General features: G+C 47.2%; 1 protein-coding gene across 1 annotated transcript in view; it reads right to left on the reverse strand.

Annotated features, from left to right (window-relative positions):
• The window catches only part of LOC142578393 (glutamate receptor ionotropic, kainate 1-like), an 81,640-nt gene that overhangs the window by 52,479 nt on the left and 9,527 nt on the right, over window positions 1-19,634 (reverse strand). The gene's annotated exons all lie outside the window — the stretch shown is intronic.

Raw genomic sequence — 19,634 nt, forward strand, 5'->3', positions numbered from 1 at the left:
GTGGGCTAGTATCTGGAGATCGCATTTCCGAACGATGAGAAGCCCATAACATACAATTTAAGTCTCCAGCAAATATGGTATGGCACGGTGAGTCAAAATAGTGCCTCAGGCCTGAAAAGAATTCGTTTCGCAGCGATGCGTTAGGCAGAGAATGAAACAAAATGAGCTTCTATGGCTCATTCCGGTAAACGAAATCCGGACTGCACAAACGTCTGTTTTGACCCTTGTCCCACTCGGGGTGTACTAGTGCCGTTGAGTGTTTCTTTACGAAAATGGTCGTCCATCCACTCTTTTTGCACAAGGAGGTGATAAATTGAACGAGTAATGACAGTGAGCGACGTCGCTTATCTCTTCCAGCTGCACACTGGATGAAAGTTTACTCAATAAATGCAGTGTCAAAACTTTCTTCTAAGAGTAGTTCAAAAACCACTGCTTCCTCCTGCGCGCGACTAAGCGCACACAGTTAAAGTTTGCTAGCATTAGAGAAGTCATATTGAAAAAAAAAAAACTGCTGTTGCTCCAGCTGATCATGCATACCTTTAAAGCGTGATCTTCACCGCTCACAAGGAACGCTTGTGGTATTTCCCAACGGTCAGTATCCAAGGAGCCGCTTTAACATAGCTCCTCTCATGGCCGCGCTCAGTGTGGCTTTTTGCAGCGCGCTTCTCGTCTCTGCGGTCCCCCCCGACGTGCCTCGATCCTCGCCCGCACAAAGCCCAGGCATCATCGCAGCCATAGTGTCTGCGTCTTCTGACTATGCCTTGATGAATAGGTACGTCTCTGGCATCCCCGCTTCCATGAGAAGGTCTGTGGCTTCAGATGCTGCTGGCGTCTAGGGGCTTTCTGCTCCCAAGTCGACAGCATGGAGTAAGGTGAAATAGTCCAAAGCGTCTGCTTCTATAGCATCGACTTCGTCTTCAGACACCAGTGACATCTCTGAGCGTTCTTGTTCTGCTTATGGGTAGATCACATTAGCCCCTGTTGGCTACTCCACTCACACTGAAGGACAAGGAGCCTCCGGCTTCCCCGGAGTTTTAGTTTTTATTACAGACACAGCAGGCAAACCTAGTGCCACAGCCTTCAGCGGAGAATCGGCATTCTCAGTTCTCTCTTCCGTGGCTCGTGTTTCAAATTCAGGTACGCGTGAAGAAAGGTTATTGTAACGAGACTACAATGTTCTTACAGCTTGACCTTCATCCATGAGCGCCTCGGTATGGTCGTTTTTGTGCCCTTCTTGTGTCATGGTAGCGCATGTTCTCTTGCAGTCGTGGGCTTCATGGCTACACTTGAGCATTCAGAACACCGCGGGATACGGCATTCTCTTCTTATATGGCCCGATCTCCGGCATCGTAGGCACAGAGGTGGTCTTCCAGGCACAATTACAAGAGTATTGCTGCCCTGTACGAATGTAGGGCTGAATTCACAAAAATTTTTTTCGTAAGTGCTGATTTTCATTGACTGATCTCCTTCGCTAATAAGATGTCCTACAACACTATTGGCTGGCACGAACGCTTTTAGCGTTAGAATGTTTTATGAATACGGGCCCTGATGCGGAAACATTTCGGCAGTAAATCCATGTTTCCTTTTTAAAATCAACGTTCATCGTGAGGTTTTGGCTCCCTCGAATATTCCAGTCAGCCACGGGGCCCTCCTCACTTCCTCAATTTTCCCAAAGGGATCCATTGCTTATCGTATGGCGTCGTCACTGATATGGTAAGGAAGCCAGTGAAGCTTATCTTCCACCTGACCGTCGTTGGAATCGATGACAAGGCATTTTTATATTCATGTGCAGTTCCCTTACTTCGACGAGCACTTGCTTCGCGGCCTTTGAACATTTCGTTAGAGCTCAGACATGATTACTCTGGTACGCACCTACCGATGCCACATTCTTGACTACTTGTCGTCACTTAATTTCTTCGAAGTCGTTGACTCGGCATGGCCTGGCAGACACATCACAATGCAGAAACACCGCGTTGATGGAAGCGTTTCCAGTTGGCAGTCGGAGCAGATTAACCCTGTAGTCCTCAGCAGAAACGGCAGGACCGCGCCTTGTGGCCGCCGATACTGCTCTGAGAGAACACATGATTCCAGCGTCTGACGAATGTGAAAGCCGACGAAGAATGACACGCTTCCCCGGAGTCACGGCTGCTTCACGGTTTTGGCTTAGTAAAGGTGCGCCTATAGTGCGTGTGTCACTGCACACGTCAGGTCGTAGCCATCTGACGGCGACGTTAAAGTGGATTATAACGCTGGAATACTGTTGGCCCAAATTAGAGAAAGGTACATTAAGGTTGGTACATAGAAGAAGAAGGTGGATTAAGGTGGAAGTTGTGAAGGACACATCGCAATGAATGACGCCACGTATCATGGACGTAACGAAATATACAGAGAAGTCATAATGCTTTCGCGTTCAAATCACATAGGGATAGTTAAGTGAATGTCATTTTTTTTAATTCATCCGTTGCCAAGATAAGCGAAAGCTTGGCAGCATTAACAAAGTTTACACTTAGAAAGGTAGCAAGCATTTGTATTTGTTTTTTTTTCTCATCCCGTATCTGTTTGCGCTTTACACTTATTAGACTTCGTGATGAAGGATCGCTTTTGGGTACATGCGTTTTGCCATCGTCCGCAGCGGAATCTTCGTGGCCATCAAAGGCCAACTGCAACAGAAATTTGTCTTGGCTGGTAAGCGTAAATAATCAGTGTAAACCGATCTAGCGCTACGGCTGGGCTAGCATCTGTGTGCTTGTCTTGATAGTAGGTTTTAAACAGTACCCAAGAAGGCAGTGCGTGATGAGGTGCTTGTTGCTATGGCGGAAGTCGCAACAGGCCGCATTCGAGAATTTTCAGCGCGCTATGGCTGCCGGGCACTCAGGCTGGCTGGCGCCGACACGTGCCTGAAGCTACGTCACCCAAGAACGTCTGCTTGAGCATGCGGTTGTCCGAGTGTATCGACGGCGAGCGGGCTCGTCGCGGTTCTCTGCGGCCGCTACGCTATCTACGTTACGTAGCAGACGCGGCTACACGCAACTGCTGGAGTGAGCGCTGCACTCGTGTGGGCCACTCTCCGGTAGTGCTACGTGGGGCCGGCTGTCGTCGGCCGGCACCAGCGTGGCCGAAGGTAATTAGTCAAACCCAGATAGCACATCTTGAAGCGCCATGAACAGCAAGCGTACGTGTAGTTCAGACTTATCTCTGATGTTACGCCAAGGTAGTAGGCGTTACGTCATGAATTACTTCCGGCAGGAGCCAATGGTGGACCTTTTTTTTCATTTTCGGCATGAAAGGTCGCTACAATTTCATGTTTATCTTGATATTTCCCCTAGCTCTACAAAATGTCATATTTTGCCTTAGCGATCTTCTATATCTGCGCTATATTGAATTAGGCTTTGTCAGTGGTCCAAAATTTTGTTGCAGTTGGTCTTTAAGGCGGAAAATAAAAACGCCTATATTTGGTGTGTTGCCGACCAGAGTAAATTTTGCTAAATGCATTCAAGACGTCTCACTTAAGAACTTTTTTTAGATCTGTTTTCCGAAAATGCACGAATAGCGGAATATCATGTCGAAATCCTATTTTGCGCTGGAAACACTAGCAGGTAGGACGTTGGAAAACAAGTACGCTGACGCACGCCCTGTCTCGGGCATGAACTTGTACGTTATGTTAGTTCTTTGCCATTGTAAGCTCTGCTGTACATTTATTAGATATTAGCTGTCATTCTTTGGCAGTGCTGACGCTGTCTGCCATGTGTTTTATATCAATGCTGTGTGACATCGAGTGTGCTGTGTGTTTTCGCCGACGGCATACTACAGCAATGCCGAGATTTGCGTTCGCCACCTTCGTTCTCGATACGCCTTTCTACGTCCCACGTTCGGATAGCACTTTTTGCAGTGAGTGAAATACTCTTCACTTAGTTTTTCGATAATGATGCCTCAAACTTTTAAGCTGTTAGTCGAGACAGTTATTGATGTTTGGGCTCTTTATCCCAGCCGGTTTCTTAATCTTGTTTTTATATGAGAGTTCTGTTTGTTTATACACTTTGTGGCTTACGCAGCACGAAACAACTGAAGAGAGCACGCTTAAAGAGGACGAGTTTGTCCTGATTACAAACGAGACCGAACTCGCCATATCTTTTGCCTTTTATTCTTGCGTGGGCTACAGCATTGCGTGCGTACGCGCGAGTGTGTGACTATACAGCTAGTGACACAGCTAGCCATCGCATTTTATAGGAAAGCAAAAAGATTACTGCAATTGTCGCTTGTTTTGTAGAATGCCAAATACAATCCGTTCCGAAGTAAAAATTGCACTGGTGACTTGTGATAAATAAGCTGAGAAACTTGTTTCTTAGGTGCTCGATCTGGGACTGCAATCACGATTGCTTGTTTGATAACGAATGACTGTGGTTTCATTTGTAATTGAAGATACGTCTATCAGCGGACCTGATGCTCTCATATTTTGTTCTTTTCACTGTATAGATAGTTCGAGAAGAGTCTTGTCTCTTGGTGGTATCTGGATGACCGGCCCTCATCATTATAATCAGTGTAAGCCAGTATGCCGTACCCTCTCTGGTTTTCACAGCGCTTTGTATTTGGTTAAGACAAGTACAGTCGTACAGTAGCTTAGTGGCCCCTTGCAAACGGGCATTTTCGCACTGATCCCTAGTAAGCTGCCACTATTATTCCCTTTTTCGTAGCACCTCTGCACACATTTCACTTTTACAACGACTTTGTTTACCTAAGCCTTTCAAAGTTAACTGTAGGCAGCTAGTAGTATAAAAGAACTCACAAATAAACGAACTCTCTTAGGTCACAATTTACGGGTATTTCCTAACTCAATAAAAATTAGCCTCAACCCTGTACGTTGCGCCTTGATTCCCTAATGCGGGAATGTATTCAAGCAAGTATTTGATGAGCTCTGCCTTCTAAGATATATCCTTTGTGATTAATTCGTTGACAAAAATTTACTGTACAGCATCAGCAAGGAGTCTAATTTCACATCTTTGTGTGTGCTGCAGAAGGTATGCTTTGCAGCTAGGATTGATGAAACAGGGAGCGAGGCTTCCATACAAGAATAAACTTCATTTTGGCTCTACCACCATCGGCAGATGGCTGGAGCCTGCCGAATTAATCACCTCAGGTAGTTTCAGCAGACATTTTTAACCTTATTGTCAGGACATCACACACTTATGTGTGGAGGGGCCTGCGTCTGAGATAGAGATTGTGCTGTCACGTGTGCGTGTGGAACAGGCATGATTCTGTTAGTTTATGCAGTGTGAAGACGTGTTTGCATAATTTTTTTCATAACTCTAATTTTACTTGTGTTATTTTTTGTATCTGTTTCAATAATATCAATTAGAGGTGTTATCAGAATTTAGCCACCTATTTTTATAGCCCTCTAATTAGCGTGCCATGTCTGACCTTTCGCTAGGTTGGTAATTATCCAGCATAAACGATTACTTGAATACAGCTTTTGTGTGTAGTGGCTTCTGAATTTCTAGTCCATGTAGATGTTCAGGATTATCTGAGGCTATGTAATCACTGATGAATTTTCGACTGTTAGAAATCAATTTTGCACTTTCCGGTGCAACCAGCATGTTAACACTTCGAAGCCAGGGGGAAATGTTCTGGTTTGATAGCATCATGATATACTTTCAATGTTGTGCGACGCATCATCCAAAGTGACACTTTATTGGTGTGAGGTATTGCATTAAGCCAAATAGGGTCACATAAAAATGTATCAACAAAAGTAATTTAACCAGCCCCAAGAGTATAGCTTTGTGATACTTCATCAGCTGTCCTTTGTATGCTACCTTCTTACCCCGTACAATGCCATGTTTAAGTATGAAAAAAAGGCGACAGCTAGACAATGCAAAATACCGAAATTGCTTTGGTTTAACAATATAAAATTAGATTTTACCTTCGAAAACAAGATAGCAGATCATTTACCTGCAGAACGAATAACTAACTATCTTAAACTAATTAGATCATGCAGGGAGGTTCTAAGACTTGCTTGACCAGTTCATAAAGCCTTTATAGCAACGAAACATTAGATATTGCTTTCAAGGCTGTTATCCGTCTGACCCTGCTCTGCATTTTATTAACGATATACCAGGAAATATACTACTAAATTTAAACATAATCGCATGCATGCCATAGGAGCCCCGCACTTGTAAGCGAAAAGAGTGCTTAAATTTATTTTTAATGTGAGCGAAACTTCTTGCTTGGCACATACTGCAAACTGCAGTTTCGATTTGCACAATCTAATTTCCTCCCTCGCCTGTCTTCCATTTCTGTGCAGAGTTTGCTTGCCTACGTCTACAAGAACCGTCACGTGTGACCTGCGACAGCAAGCTTTTATAGGCAGCACGTGCTCTCTTGTGAAGGCTAGTATGCTCTGGCTGCGGCAGCAAGCATCTGCAAGATAGATAAATGGCCCCCTCTGCTGCTATTTCTCACTCTTGTTAATCACGGGTTCTGCATATTTTCTAATTTATGCAGTAATAATATTCGGCTGTGTCACATGTGGTGTGAACTAGACGCCTTTCAGCATTTCAGATTGCAATCATGTTTTAGGCACTGAACTTCCCTGCATGAAAAGCTGATCTTATAGCGCGTGCAAAAAATAACGGCATATTCTGATTTATCTTTCAGTTTCGGTGAAGTGCAATTCGCAAGAAATTCACTGATGTGTGGTCTACCGAAGAACTCTCCATTATTTGTGCTTGGTGCTAGGCAAGAATGTGGCAATACATCACAAGGGGCATCCAGAAAGTAACTTACAATTTACTCCTAAGCGAGGCACGTACATCAGAAAAAAAAACATTTATATTGCCGGATAGAGGGCTGCGCAGGGCCTTTTTCCCGATGTGAACCATCGCTTATTTTTTAAGGATTCATTGTAGGACAGCATTGTGTTTCGTTTACGTGTGCCGTGCTATCCTGCCGCCTATAACTGAAACCAGGATGTTATGTCTGCCTGAACTATAGCATATCTTCTCTGCTAGAAACTATTTCAGTTGGCTGTAGACCCAACAGGGCAATGTTTTGTCAACAATGACGTGTTTGACGCCGAGATGACATCCATGTTTCATTAAATGGGGGCAAATTGGCACGATATCGGCACACAATATTGATCTTGCTTCATTTGCAAAATAAATGTGACAGGCAGCATTGAGTGGATTGGTCTGGAAATGCAGCAGTCCACCAATAAGGTGGTGTGATTCCCATGGCTCACATTTGAAAAAACTACCTCTGGGTCAGTCTATTCGCCAATAGAATTTTTTTGTGATGTATTTGTCTCATTTAAAAGAAAATATTGTAACTGCAGACAATCCTGGTGTAACTCTAAATGCTCCCATAAACCTTTTAGGGAATCTCTAATAAAAGTCTTCTGTTATTTTGTCAAGATGTGCCTTAGCCCAATTTTAGCGTAGCGTTAGCAGGACTTACTGAAGTACTTTTAGACGCCCACTGTTACTACGTGTCTTGATGAAGACAGCTACTAGCCTTTTGAATTATCCGTTCAAGACATATTTTAGACATCAAATAGCTGCTTCCGTGTATCATGGACAGCCTGCACAGTGTATCAGGTCGGCGGTAAATTTAAGGCTTTTCTCTAAGTTGAAATACCAATTGTAAGTGAATATCGTGGCACTTCAAGGCATACTATTCAATACGGACAGCTTTTTCTTTCTGATGCAAGCAGAATATTTCGTAGCGGGGAATGGCTGTACGCGACATATAATCACTAACTGAAACTACACCGACCTGTTGACATAGTAAATTATTCCCAAAACGCCACATACCAGGGGAGAAAGAATAAGATGGCGTTCCGAATGATCTATATTTTCATGTTCTTTGCTTCGAAGGATTTATCGGCCCCTGGCTGAGGTGCTCTCAGGCTTAAGGCAGAAGCAATGAATACCATACATCGCTACCTTATCTTCCAGGCGGTAATTCGGTTGTGCACTTCTCTGTTTTCCTGTATGCTGACTTTGGTGGTCGACCATACAAAGCCCAACACTTCAGAGACGCCCTTCGGAATGTTATTGACTTGAAAGAAATAAGTCCCATCGGTCGATTTCAGATGTCGCACATGTGGATGGCGATGTGCAAATTATCAATGACAAAATCATTGCTAGTGACGTGCGGGGAAATATCAGCGAAAGGGAGACGCTGCGTCGGCATTGATGATGAGGCCACAGAAGTTGAAATGAAGCTTTTTGGCTTCCTCAGCGTTTGGAAGGCGCTTACATTCGTGATGCGCTCCAGGCTTACGGAAAAGTGAAACCTATATCAGCAGAGAGCTCGAGAGCACCGGAGATGTAAGAAATGCGTACCCTTAATTGTGATTTGGTATTGGGTTTTGCCGATGTAGTTTGCGTGGGTGACGTTCCACATAAGCCATACCTGTCTCCGAAGTGGAGAGCCTTGTATTGATACCAGGCAGGCCTCTGCTTTGTCTTTGCTGTAGCAAGGTTGGGCACATTGGGCGCAACTACAGAGCCCCACGTTGCAAAGCCTGCCGGCGATTTGGGTACAAAGCTGAAGAATGTGTCGTAAAATACACTGATAAGTTACAACATAGAACATGGTCTCCAGATGAAAGCTTTCAAGATCGCATAATCAATGTCACGGAGGTTCTCGATGCAACCGGAGACGCTCCATCTGCCGTGGAGACAAGATGTATCAGCAAATACCCTCTAGATGTTAGACAATGGTACAGCAGAACTGCACGAGGAAAATGAAGGTAACGAACAAACAGATGATCGATCGAAGCAACAACACAACGAAGCACCAATAACCACAAAGCCAGTTTCTATTCAGCAAGCGAATGAGGCAGTCGCTGTTGACTCATCTGTTACACCGAAACATCTCACCACGTGCCTTACGCTGGTAGAGGACAGACGAAGAGCCGGGATACATCAATTCCCAAGCGCCGTGCGACTAACAGGTCGGAATCAAGCGCGGACAGTGACACGACCAATACCACAAGAAAAGCACGTCGCCGTAAAACATCATAACACTCCGTAAAGTGCGGGCGATCGTGGGTAAGGAGGTCTGCTGGGGTTTCGGAGGAAGCCTCCCCGTTGCCCTCAAGGGCCGACCAGATGGATCATTAGGTGCGTTTAGTGGGTAGTCAGCACTGCGCTGCCTCAGAAACTTCTCTTCGCAACTGAGAAAGAACGATGTCCTTGGTCTTTGCAGAAACAGGCACAGCTTTAGCGGCTTTTAGCTAGTAAGTACGCATATTTCGTTGCCGTGCAAGAGACGAAGAGTGACAGGGATGACGCGACAGCAAGGGCATTGCGACCTTTCCTCCTTGACTATAATGTCTGCGCTTCACACGCTCTCGGTTTATCCGCGTGTCTTTCCTTTCTGAAAGTGAGCCTGCTTTCTTCAGCATTTAGTTACCATGTAGGCACTGAAGGTCAATATTAGGTTGCAATTTTGAGTTGCAGGGTGTGCTATTGCGAATAGTCTCCCTCTATGCATTTAATGGCGCTGCTAAAAGTATTTTAATTGATACGGTTGGGGTCTAGCCTAATGTACTGTGAACACTGCCTTGTGTACCTAACACACTTCGATTGTCTATGCGATCCGAAAGAGAGAAGCGGGACTAAGACTCAGCGGGACAGGACTGGTGAGTTTTTGTCTAACGTAATGGAAAAAAAAGCAGGCTTCATTCATATAGAAGTGTCGGAACTGGGATCTTGCTCTTATACACGAATTGAAGGTTGCTCTTATGCCCGCCTTGATCGGATTTGTAGCTCTTCATCACTCTTCTGCTGAGGACTGTCCTGTATTACCATCACAGTTTCGTTCTATATCGCAAATATTGGTGAAAAACCTGTAACTAATTTTCGACCACATTTTACACTCTGGAGCCTTTATAGCCTCTATGAGATAGAATGCGAAATGCCTGGCATTTACATAGATGATATAGAAAATCTTCAATGTGAGTTACAAAAGTCTGATGCCTTGCGTTACAGACGTGTGCGAGTTTGATGTTGAAGCAGATGTGTTCTACACTCTGAGCAGCCAACATGTCAAGCTTTAGTTAATGGGAAACGTCACGCTAGTTCCAATCTAATCCTCCAAAGGTGGTCTTCTAACAAATACAAATGACATAATTTCTCAGTTCCAACATAGAACAGTATGTTGTTTACTGTGCCTCCCAACGATCATGATGCAACAGTTCAAGCTCTTGCAAAACCTTTGCGGGATCATGAGGTTACATTCACCAATGGGCCGAAGAACAGTCCTAGCGCGCCTAGGCTACTCCACATACGGCAAAGGCCACGAAAAAGCAATCCATCTGGCCCCCACCTTCTGGGAGCACACCAAGGTAGCCCCTATCCCCAGAAGCATGCACCCAAAACATCATGCCGATCGTCGCCAAGCTCGCACAAAAACTCTACAGACAAAATATGGCAGTCTCCCCACCACACTATACACAGATGCCGCACAGTACCCCCAAAAAGCAGCCATGACGGCCAGCGTTGTAAACTATAACCTACAAGAGGTGGTCTCGATGACGGTCCGCACTGCCAGCGCCCTCGTAGCGGAGGAGACAGCCATCGCCTTGGCCATCACCTCTAGTCTGACAAACGAGTACATAACAATTATTACCGACTCCCAGGCAGCTTGCCGTAGCTACGCAAGAGGTCGAATATCTTCAATCGCCCACGAACTCCTCAAAGAAGCCTCCCAATTTCCGGACGTTGAAAAGTGTGGACTCCAGGATACGAGTCCCTCCGTGGAAATCAGCGTGCGCACGCTGTAGCCCGAGCGCATGCCTCCCAGGCGCCACAAGAGAGGGATACAGACGCATCGATGGAGCCCGTGCCTTTACAATACAACGCCATACTACAACACCACAGATTGAACAGACGACAATACCCACCTCCACACAAGACCCTCTCACGTGAAGACGCCGTAACATGGAGACAGCTACAAACCAATACATACCCACATTTAAGCAGACTACACGCAATCCACCCTACGCTATATTCATACAAATGTCCCCTTTGTAATGATTACGCCTCCCTATATCTCACCACATGGGCGTGCACCAACGTGAAGGCAGCCCCGCAAATACCCAACCCCACACCCGAACAGTGGGAGGCCGTGCTGACTAGTTCGGACCCTCGTAACCAGCAGCAACTGGTGCGGCGGGCCCGGGAGACAGCAAGAGCCGCATGAGCCCTGGACTAAGGGCGCCTCCCGCACAAGCAGGACGACACCTGCTTGTCCTTTCTTTCTTTTTAATAAATGTTTCTCCTCCTCCTACCTGATTTAGTTCTTTCAACTTTTTCTTCGCATTTATGCTTGTAGCGGTTCATGCAGGAAGTTTACTTGGCGATTCCTTTCCTGACAGTTTGGCTTTCCACTGACTACTTGTACTCCGTGTCGCCTAAAACGTTTTACAACGATTCACTCTCCATGATATTTCCACCTCCATTTTACCAATCACTCTGTATTGAATGGTCAGGCTACGATGTACTAAAGCGAGTTCGTAAAATGATCAGATTACCTTGCTGAAAAGCATTCTTTTATAAACTTCTTGGTGAAACCATACCGGCAACATCATGGCTACAGAAACAGGGTATCTTTGTCTCTTCTGTTAACTTTCGTGTTTGCGATGTGCCAGGGACAATTGAAATGTGTTTTATTAGCTGCAAAGACGCCATCATATTTTCGAATGTGCTTCAACGGATTTTAAAGAAAGACTTTGAAATCAATGCTCACACTGTGCGTTGCCTGCTGCGGACCCCTGATGATAATGCACCTTTCGACTTGTTTTTTTTCTGATGGGAATGCCAAGCTTGCAGAAAGCGCGAATGAGGGACAGCAACGCCCACCCGGTTGTGCTTTAGAGGGTGCGTTTCATCCAGGCGACTGTGCACGTGAAAAATGCTTACGGTGGACGTATTATTCAACCGGACTGGTACCCAATTTGGGTGAGGTGCCTATCCTTACCGCCCTTCTAAAGTTGAACCAATGTTTCCACCCAAAGTATGAACGATGCCTCTTCTGTGTGTGGCGGTCATTGTGGCCGACATTCTATGGCTATGCACAAATGGTGGATATTTTATCGGGTTTCATGCTACTATAACAAATACCATGGAAGAAAGAAAGAAACGCAGCGTGGCGTAGTGCTAAATTACTCTGCTTTTGAGTTGTATACAAGACGATCGAGATCTGGGCGCTGTAGGTTGGTTTTCTTTTATTTATTGGATTAAAATTCTCCCTTGCTGTCTTCAGTTATTGATTTGCTATCTTTAACTTGCTAAGTCATCAAATATAATTCTGCTTTAACTGTACAGACGTCTGACGTCTGAGCGATCAATAAATGATGCAACATCTCGCCAATGAGTTTATATACCCAAATATTGAAGAATGAACCCTCTTATATGATTATGTGTGTCAGTACGAAGCATTCCTCTCCTGCACGTGGTGAAAAAACCAAAGGTACTAACGTCTTACCGGGAAAACATTCGCTCGACAAACGCCACATGCGTGCTGCGACACCTCGACGACGTACAATCGGAGCAGAGGCAGTCGTAGACACTGCACGCCAAAGCAAATTAGATTCCCACGACATTCTTGTGAAAGTGCGCGTCCGCATTCCGCCAGTGCCGGTCCCCAATTGGCGCCGCTTGGTCTACCTAGCCGCTGTTCATCGGCCTCGCATCGTTTCTCTTTTTATTTGGGCTCTACTGCCGCACGCACCTCGCTGGCTCGTCCCTTTGGCACGCATTTCATACCTGTGCAGTCTCTGCATAGCATTTGCACTCTTATGCTCCTACTTCGCAAGATATTTTGGCGATCGCACTGTTGTAACTACAAGTGGAGACCTACGCGCAACATAGCATCTAGGAGTTGACGTCACGGCTAGCCTTTTCTTTTTTGGCAAACCAATGCTCTGTTAACAATAATGCTAATCTCGCCTAACGAAAGTATATATTACAACTGAGTAGGCATTGAATCGTTTTCTCTCAGCGAAATTAGCACACACCCACCATGGGGGATCGGCGCCATTTTGTCGTTATTAACAGAGCTCCCCTGTCGTTATCTGATCTCCTAGATTTTTACCTTCTTTCATGGCTTAAGCGCAGCCGTCTTCACCCTCCTCCTTTTCGCACATCCTTGTGCAATGCTTGAACATTTGCGATTAAGGCGTATTCATCTTGTCCGGAGACTCCCGAACACCATGTTATCTTTAGGATACGGTGCCGACATGCCGTCTTCATCAGAAGAAATTGTCCATGATATTTAACATTTCTAGTCCTAGCGTCCTATTTTATCAGGACCTTGTCATCAACCATTGGTTCGTCTCCTATTATTTGTTTGTTCTTTTCTGCGTATAAGCCTCCTGTTGTGAAATCAATTTTTTTGAGGATAAGCGCTGTTTATTGTTAACTTCGTAGTTTTGTCATTTTCTTGTGTATCGCGCTCATCATCCGTATGACCCACAATCTTGTGTGTGTGTGGCATTTATTTCTCGCATTTCTTGTCAACATTTCTCTTAGTACATTGTTTGCTGGTCTTGTCTCTTCTCTACATAGAGGTGCCTCTAAATAGATGAGCACGATTACTGCTTTAGTTAGGAATTTACGGCCAAAATCACAGGACAAGAAATCCGTGTGAAGGTGTAGGAAGTTTTGCCGAAGTTTTCGGTCATTGATGGTAGCCGTTAGCTGGGCTGCTGACATAGCGCACGCAATCTGAGCGGATGCCATGCGAGGGGTCATGTTTGCGCTTCGTAACTGTAGACGTTTCGTCTCGCAGGCGCTTTTGACTCCATCGTTGATCGCCCCACGTTTGGCGCCAGATGAAGGCCCCTCGCCTTTGCTCATCGGGTCCGCTAGACGCTTTCAGCACGACAAAGGACCAGTGGCGCAAATAACACAAACCACTCTTATTTACGATGTAACGAAGCACTCGACGCCTTTATATCCAGTGACAAGCTGGACAGGGCGCAGGCGGTGGCCCTCAGACATCTGCTGACACTCCCGTATCCTAACCCGGCAGAATACCACAGGCCCTACCCCGGCACATACCCGACAAATATATGCAAGGTCTGTCACACTGATATAGCCACTTTAACTCACATGCTCTGGGACTGTAACGAAAACCCACACGTGGCTAACTCCGGAAGCCTTCCGCCGCGATGGGCCGCTGCCTTGCGCAGCCCCAGCCCCGGTGACCAACTCTGGGCCGTCCAGCAGGCCCGCGAGGCGGCGGCGAGACAACACCTCGACGTCCCCACCTCGGAGACCTAATGTCCCGTCGGCGAAAGCTCTGCAGGACTATAAATAAAGTTGTTACCAACCAACCAAATGCGCACATATTGTATAGTTTCCCTTCCAGATGAGTGGTGGGCGTAGGCGTCTGTGCGATAGGCTGCGTTTGTGATAGTGGTTTGGTCTGTGCGTTGTATAGTCGTGCGGGTGCGTTTGTTTTATGGGTGCCTCCGTGCGTCATCATACTTGCATTTGTTGTTTAAGCATTTCTAGTTCATTTTTCACACTGTCCAGGCTTGCCTTACGTTGTCTGTTTTCGGCAACTATTTTCTTGTACTCGTCGTTTTTTGTGATGGGTATGGTCGTGGAGGACGCGACCGCTGCCCAGCTTACCTGTGGATTTGTCAGAACGGAGGCCGCCTTCGGTGCTTCTCTGGATGATCGTTGCGTCTGCCTTGCTTCTCCTCCCTGGACGCGCTCTCGTGCTCGAGAGCGGGATCTACTCGGGCTAGGTGGCGCTGATCTTGACCGAGCGTTCACCCGGTTCCAAGATGGCGATCTGGTCCTCCCCTGCCGGTCGCAATGGTCGCTTCGGTGGCCGTTTGTGTAGCCCGATTCCTCATCCTCTGAGGCAAACCAGCATGCTTTTTCTTGCACATCACTGTGCTTGTCAGCGCTCTTTCTGGCTTGAGTTTTTTTCGGCTGCTTGAGGCGTCTTTGGCAGCTGCGGTCCCCAGTAGTGAGGCAGCAGTAACCGAGTAGTTCGCCTCGGCTTTGGTAAGGGTGCGGCTGGCATACGCGACGACGTACTCTTCGAAGCCATCCTTGCGTTGTGCAAGAACAGCGCCGAGCCCGACACCGCTAGCGTCCGTATGGATCTCAGTTGGTGCAGATGGATCGAAGTGTCGCAGTACTGGAGGAGAGGTGAGAACGCGTCGTCGCATGCCGGGGACCAGGCTGATAGGTCAGAACTGCCGGTGAGAAGCTGCGTCAAGGGGGCGATGATAGAGGCGAAGTTACGGATGAAGCGCCGGAAATATGAGCACAAGCCGATGAAACTGCGAAGCTCTTTCATGGTGGTTGGTTTGGGGAACTCGGTTACGGCGCTAAGTTTCGTGGGGTCCGGGAGGATACCGTCTTTGGAAACTACATGACCGAGAATAGTAAGTGAGCGAGCGCCGAAGTGGCATTTCTTCAGATTGAGTTGCAGTCCTGCAGTGGAGAGGCACGCAAGGACTTGCTCGAGGCGGCTGAGGTGCGTCGCAAAGTCGGTGGAAAAAACCACAATTTCATCCAAATAACAGAGGCACGTTTTCCACTTCAGCCCTCGAAGAATGCTATCCATCATTCGCTCGAAAGTGGCAGGCGCGTTGCAGAGGCCGAACGGCATGACGGTGAATTCATATAGCCCATCAGGAGTTACAAAGGCTGTCTTTTGGCGATCGGCCTCTGCCATTGGCACTTGCCAATACCCGGAGCGTAGATCCAGCGAGGAAAAGAATTCCGCTCCCTGCAGACTGTCCAAGGCATCGTCGATGCGTGGCAGAGGATAGACATCTTTGCGCGTTATTCGATGAAGGCGGCGATAGTTTGTTTGCACACTTTGTTTGACACAGGTGTCCGTCCACTAGATTTCCGAGTCCGGAAATTCGGCGCCCTCGCAGGTCGGGCTGTGGACAGACGTCTGTCCGATGCCGTTTTCCATGGCATGTTTTGCACACTTCAACAGAAGCACAGTAAGGCTGACACAGAAGTTACCTCCGCTGTAGCACACCACCGAAGGTAGTGACGGGCCACAGAAAGTAATGGCGGCCTTCTTAGTTGCTCCGATCATTCTTGCTTGGACAAGTTCGACACCTTGAGTCCGTCTACGTATGTTTGCGATGATGGTCTCCGGTGGTGTCTGGGGTGGAAGTCCGTGTACAGCTCCTCGGATAGCTTGCCCTCCGGTGGCAGAGTAAACGTTATCATCATGCGAACGTCCGTTGATGGCGAGGGAGTGGACTCGGCACGCCTGCTCCGCGACCTTCTGACTCGATGTCGAAAGTATGACGATTTGGAGTCTGGCTTTATACAGAGCAAAATTAGCTCACCTGCTGTGTGGTAGTCGCAGGCGTTGACGATTGCTTCTGCGAGGGCCGGCGTGCTGATAGTTTTCAAAGGCAGTCCCTGGTAGGGTCGGATAACTATCTTGAAGTCGTCCTTAGTAAGACGATGAAGTTTGGGTATCCCTCTTTGTCGTTTTTTTAGTTTCGCCCGGTTAGTGCTGCTCCTTGAGTCCGTTTCTCGCTTGCACTCTCGCGCCTGTTGCGTCTTTTTGCCGTATTGTCAGGACTGTCTGCCAGTCGTCGTCCGCTCGCTGGCGTCCCCCTGCGTTGTGACGAACGGAGCCTGCTATTCCGTCTTCTGTCTAGATTTGTTAGATCCATGTTCTCTGCTGGTGCCGTCTCACCTTGCATTGTCGTCGTCATCTGAAGTTCACTAAGCGTTCCCCTAGCCATGCCCAGGCAGAATGGTTGCTGCCGTTCGCGTTCCTGACGCGTCGGAGCAACACTGGCTGCTGCACTGAGCTGGCGTTGGGGTTATCGACGCTGCCCCGTGGTCCGAGTTTGTAGGACCGCTGGGCTCCGCGAGCTTCTCCGAGGACCACGTGGGTAGCACGCCCGTGTTTCTTGTATCCTCCAGAGCCGACTGGTATTTCGAGACCGTGGGTGCGAGCACTAGTGTACCAAAAACACATCGAAATGCAGAGCGCGATGCAAGCAGTACTGCGCTGCTCAGGGTCCCCTTGCGGCATTCCGACATTCGCAAGCTTCACTGTATAAATGTAATGTACTAGCATACGGTAATAGCATACCTTATGTAATACCCCTACTACGGGGTCTTTACGGAAATGAAATGAAATGAAATACGGTGCTTCGGGTTGTGAAGCTGGTGTGTGGGTTTCTGATAAAGCACTGCACCAGTTCTATACCACGACTTTTGTAGAGATGGTACAACGGAAATCGCGAATTGAGCGGCCGCACAAAAGGTTCGCCTTTCGACGTGGGCGCGTGTTCTCCGCTGCCACCGCCCCACGTCGGGCCAGCGTTATGAGAACGAGTGCTCACCGCAATGAATTGAGATCTTTTCATGCTTGCGTAAGTAATACAGAATACATAGGTAATACGATGGGTTTGCCCAATATATCCGGGAATTCGATTATTCTGACGCCATCACTGGCGCATGTCGATGCATAATAATACAGGCAGCAATACAATACGCCTCATAGCCGAATAGGAAAAGAAATGGTGGTTTGCCGATTTAGGGGGCAAATAGAGGCAGAACTGTTGGAAATGTCACAACCCTAAAAGAGCGCTTACATGTGTATGTGTTTGAACATGCCCTTACGTCGAGTTCCGTATTTTAATCTTTGTGACAGTTGCTGGCATATAGAGACGCTGAAGAGTGTCCGCGTTGATCGTTAGTGTTAGATTCGTTAGTGTTCGTTAGTGTTAATTGTTAAGGCAATATAGGGGGGGGGCTGCCAACTTTCACCATTTATCAAGGACACTACCTTCCCGACAGCCTGCTTTGTACACTCAAAACTAGAGAAACAAAGCACTTGATCGTGCTTTAAAGGTCATTCACACGAGGGACGTTTTCTCCAGTGATATGGGTAGATTCGCGTTACGCCCGCCGCCGTTAAAAATTCCCCGTAGATGTCACCCGCTCACACGAGCAAGGCAACCGGGGAGGGCGATAAGTGTTGGCCGGCTACTCTGGCGGCTTTTACTCCCGACTCCACTCTTCATTTCTTCAGCTTCACCTTGTTGTATTATTCATTTTTAGCGAGACAAAGGCACAGTAATAGTTCCACCAGTGAAAAAAATTGCAGGCTCTTCCGCAATCGCAACAAGATGTAAGCACCAAATCGCGACCGGCATAGCATATTGACTGGAGCTGATACTAGCCACAAGCTTGAAATTTGGCGCAGCGAATGTTCGTAACGGTACACCCCACCACACCACACCGCACCACGCCACACAGTGCACTTGTCCAAATAGACGCTACCCAACTAGAAGGGGAAAACCGGCTGAAGCAGGCGCGACCAAACGTGTCAGCAACTCTCGATTTTCGCTCCGCGATCTCGACGCAAAGAGGTCACGTGAACAATCCCGGAGCATATGCTCGCCAAGGACGGCTGCGTGACGTAATGCTCTTTGCCAACTTTTTCGTCCCTCCATGAAAGCAAAGCGGATCGGACGCTTCCGGCGTCCCGCCCCGCCATAGCTCGGTGAGACTTGCACATCGAAAACGAAGGAGCGCTTCCAGACGCGTTCGTCGCCACACCACACAGCAACTCTGCCAGCGCGGTAGATGCGCAAGAAAATCCGTTTCCCAGATTTGAAGTGTATGGTGCCCTGTATCTGCCTTTTGAAGGTCGCTATTATAAATGGCAAATAAAGCAGCGTAAAAGAAGTTACAGCTTGAGTGATGCTGTGAACTCGGAAGCAAAATTTTTTTGTAACTTCTTCAGAAGTAGCGTATGTAATGTTGTGTACAATGAGTGGGGAATCTCGTTCTTTTTTGTCTTATCTTGCCCGTATATTCTCGGTTGAGTGCCCGAATAGCGGCTCTGGCTTTTGGCTAAAGGTCACCTGAAGGTCGCCGACAACAGGAGCTAAAAGCTTTTCGTTCTTAAATATATACAGTCGTCGTCGCGTAATTTCGGCATTGCAGTGGCACACGTCCTAGGCGGCTTCAAAAACGGGACACGACCCTCAACCACGACAACGAAGAGATTGCGGCCCGTATGCCACCCTCTGAAACGGCAACTTCATCAAGGTTCCTAGCAACCAGCACGAAATTCCGCGGCCTCCCCCAACAAGCAGCGTTTGTTTCTGCCTTCCCCCCCTGTTCCCGTGGATACGCGGTGGCTACACGTCACCTCACAAAACCGCGACGTCTTTGTTGTGTGAGTCGCACTGCCATCACCGACAGCCAGGATTCCTCCCTTTTATTCTACGCAGCTAGCGAAGTCAATGAAATAACGGCGATACAATGCTAATAGTCACTGCGCGGGAAAATATACAGTAGGCACTGTAAAAAGAAAGAAGAAAGAACTGATCGGCTTCACATTCGATTACCTTATAATAATAAATATGCGTGCACACAGGAAGCGCAAATTAGCTTGTTTTCATTCTCGGTTTTCTGAAATTATACTAAAATAGGAGCGAAGGATTCGCGGAAGGAGGTGTAGACGATGTCGACCTAACTTTTTGCGCACCCAATGTATGCAGTACGTAATTAGTGTCGTTTTATTCAGTCAGAGAATGGGCAACTGTATATTTATAACTTGTAATCTGCCTTACGAAGCAGTAAACGAGGCACTGGGTACAAACTCGC

The sequence above is a fragment of the Dermacentor variabilis genome, chromosome 4 (assembly GCF_050947875.1).
Source record: "Dermacentor variabilis isolate Ectoservices chromosome 4, ASM5094787v1, whole genome shotgun sequence".
In the NCBI taxonomy this organism is placed as follows: Eukaryota; Metazoa; Arthropoda; class Arachnida; order Ixodida; family Ixodidae; genus Dermacentor; species Dermacentor variabilis.